Genomic DNA, 3911 nt, shown 5'->3' on the forward strand with positions numbered 1-3911 from the left:
CATGGCAATCCCTACTCACTCACATTGATATCTATTAATGGGCATCTCCATAGTCCGTTGATACGCCTAGTTGATGTGAGACTATCTTCTCCTTTTTGTCTTCTCCACAACCACCATTCTATTCCACATATAGTGCTATGTCCATGGCTCACGCTCATGTATTGCGTGAAAGTTGAAAGAGTTTGAGATTATTAAAGTATGAAACAATTGCTTGGCTTATCATCGGGGTTGTGCATGATTAAATACTTTGTGTGATGAAGATAGAGCAACAACCAGACTATATGATTTTGTAGGGATAACTTTCTTTAGCTATGTTATTTTGAGAAGACATGATTACCTTGATTAGTATGCTTGAAGTATTACTATTTCTTATGTCTTTATGAACTTTTATTTTGTATTCATTTGGATCTGAACATTCATGCCACAATGAAAGAAAATTACATTATGAATTATGCTAGGTAGCATTCCACATCAAAAATTCTCATTTTATCATTTACCTACTCGAGGACGAGTAGGAATTAAGCTTGGGGATGCTTGATACGTCTCCAACGTATCTATAATTTTTTATTGTTCCATGCTATTATATTACCCCTTTTGGATGTTTATGGGCTTTATTCTACACATTTATATCATTTTTTGGGACTAACCTACTAACTAGAGGCCCAACCCATATTGCTGTTTTTTTTGCCTATTTCAGTATTTCGAAGAAAAGGAATATCAAACGGAGTCCAAATGGAATGAAACCTTCGGGAGCATTATTTTTGGAACAAATCTGATCCGGAGAGCCTGGAGTGCAAGTCAAGAAAGCTCCGAGGGCCCCACGAGATAGGAGGGCGCCCCCCTGTAGGGCACGCCCCCCTGTCTCGTGGGCCCCTCGAGCGTCCACCGACGTACTTCTTCCTCCTATATATATCCACGGACCCCGAAAACATCCAGGAGCACCACGAAACACAATTTCCACCGCCGTAACCTTCCTGTATCCGCGAGATCCCATCTTGGAGCCTTTGCCGGCACTCTGCCGGAGGGGGAATCGATCACGGAGGGCTTGTACATCAACACCATAGCCTCTCCGATGAGTTGTGAGTAGTTTACCACAGACCTACGGGTCCATAGTTATTAGCTAGATGGCTTCTTCTCTCTTTTTGGATCTCAATACAATGTTCTCCCCCTCTCTTATGGAGATCTATTCGATGTAATCTCTTTTTGCGGTGTGTTTGTCGAGATCCGATGAATTGTGGGTTTATGATCAAGTTTATCTATGAATAATATTGGAATCTTCTCTAAATTCTTTTATGTATGATTGAGTTATCTTTGCAAGTCTCTTTGAATTATCAGTTTGGTTTGGCCTACTAGATTGATCTTTCTTGCCATGGGATAAGTGTTTAGCTTTGGGTTCAATCTTGCGGTGATCTTACCCAGTGACAGAAAGGGTTGCAAGACACGTATTGTATTGTTGCCGTCGAGGATAACAAGATGGGGTTGATATCATATTGCATGTGTTTATCCCTCTACATCATGTCATCTTGCTTAAGGCGTTACTCTGTTCTTATGAACTTAATACTCTAGATGCAGGCAGGAGTCGGTCGATGTGTGGAGTAATAGTAGTAGATGCAGGCAGGAGTCGGTCTACTTGTTATGGACGTGATGCCTATATACATGATCATGCCTAGATAACGTCATAATTATTCGCTTTTCTATCAATTGCTCGACAGTAATTTGTTCACCCACCGTAATACTTATGCTCTCAAGAGAAGCCTCTAGTGAAACCTATGGCCCCCGGGTCTATCTCTTATCATATTTGCTTTCAATCTACTTTTATTTGCATCTTTAATTTCTTGCATCTATATTATAAAATACCAAAAATATATTTATCTTATCATACTATCTCTATTAGATCTCACTTTCGTAAGTGACCGTGAAGGGATTGACAACCCCTTTATTGCGTTGGTTGCGAGTTCTCAGTTTGTTTGTGTAGGTGCGTGGGACTTTTGAGGAGCCTCCTACTGGATTGATACCTTGGTTCTCAAAACTGAGGGAAATACTTACGCTACACTTTGCTGCATCACCCTCTCCTCTTCGGGGAAAACCAACGCTAGCTCAAGACGTAGCAAGAAGGATTTCTGGCGCCGTTGCCGGGGAGGTCTTCGCTCAAGTCAAGACATACCAAGTACCCATCACAAACCCATCTCCCTCGCATTTACATTATTTGCCTCTCGTTTTCCTCTCCCCCACTTCACCCTTGCCGTTTTATTCGCCCTCTCTTTCCCAATCTCCTCCTCTCTTTTCGCTTGCCTTTTCTGTTTGCTTGTGTCTCCATGTGCCTTCTATGTGCTTGCATCTTTGCTTGCTAAAAATCTATTGATATGGATCCACTTAAAGTGTTCTACTTGGATCATCTTCGATCCTTATGCTCTCGCGCTGAAACCCCAACTAGCCTAGTTGATGGGAAATCTTTAGATGAGCATGCTCATTTTGTGCGTCATCGTTTGTCTGAAAAAGGGAAGGTCTTATCGTATCATATAAATAGTTTGCTATGCTATGCTTGGAATCTTTGTGAAATTTGTGATTTTACTTGTTGCTCTAAGAACCCTAAAAAACACCTTCCCTACCTATGTGAGTTCAATGATAATGAAATCTTATCTTCTTATGCTAAGGGTGTTTATAGTTACTATGATATCGAACAAATTGAAGAATTTGTCGTTTTTAAGGGTGCTCATGAAGTTGCTTCTTTGATTGAAAAGTATGATTTCACTCTTAACAAGTCTGAAAATTCCGTCATACTTAAATATTGCAATGAAAACTTTGCTCATAATGTCCATGTCCAAGAATTTATTGAAAGAATGACCATTGCTTTGGAAGAAAATAATGATATGCATGAATCTATAGATAATGATTCCGATGATTTGATTGAAATATCCCTTGATGAACATGATGCTTGCTATTCTTGTGGCCATGATGCCAATATTTATGAAGATGAATTTGCTATAGTTCCTTATGTTAAACATGAGATCGTTGCTATTGCACCCATACTTGGTAGTTCCTTCAATGAAAAGCATGATTGCAATGATTTTACTATAAATTCTCTTGATGTCAATTGTGCTAATAATATGCAAAACCCTAAGCTTGGGGATGCTAGTTTTGCTATGTCTACTAATTGTTGCAATGATCATGATTGGGGTGATTCTTCTTATGATCTTGAAAATTTATTCAAGCCCCATGATGAATATGAGATTGATAATAATGTTTGCGATAATATTGAAAGTGGGTTTGGAAGAGTGTCAACTTTAGATCCCACATATTTGGATAATGTTCAATCTTATGAAGTTTTTGATAAAAGTGGGTTTGGAGAGGTCATGACTTTAGTTAATGTTAATCCCACTATTTTGGAAGAGTGTCAACTTTGCATGCATGTGGATCGTGTGGAAAATATTTTTGTGATAGTTATTTTGTTGAATTGCTTATGATCCTACATGTAATTATTATGAGAGAGGAAAATATGGTTGTAGAAATTTTCATGTTACTAAATTACCTCTCTTCATGTTGAGATTGCTATCATCTCTTTGTTCTTCCCTGCATATGCTAGTTTTTGCTTGCCTTGAAATTTGTTTGCTTATAATATGCCTATGCATAGTAAGTATGTTAGAATTAGATGTGTTTGTCACATGTTTCATGATGCTCTCTTTGTGCTTCAATTCTTGTCTTTCATGTGAGCATCATTGAAATCTCAATGCCTAGCTAGGGGCGTTAAACGATAGCGCTAGTTGGGAGGCAACCCAATTTTTCTTTATGTTTTTTGTTTTTGCTCCTGTTTAGTAATAAATCTTGCATCTACTCTCTGTTTAGATGTGTTTTTATCTTTTAATTAGTGTTTGTGCCAAGTAGAACCTATAGGATAAACTATGATGATAGTT

This window comes from Triticum aestivum, chromosome 5B (genome assembly GCF_018294505.1).
Source record: "Triticum aestivum cultivar Chinese Spring chromosome 5B, IWGSC CS RefSeq v2.1, whole genome shotgun sequence".
In the NCBI taxonomy this organism is placed as follows: Eukaryota; Viridiplantae; Streptophyta; class Magnoliopsida; order Poales; family Poaceae; genus Triticum; species Triticum aestivum.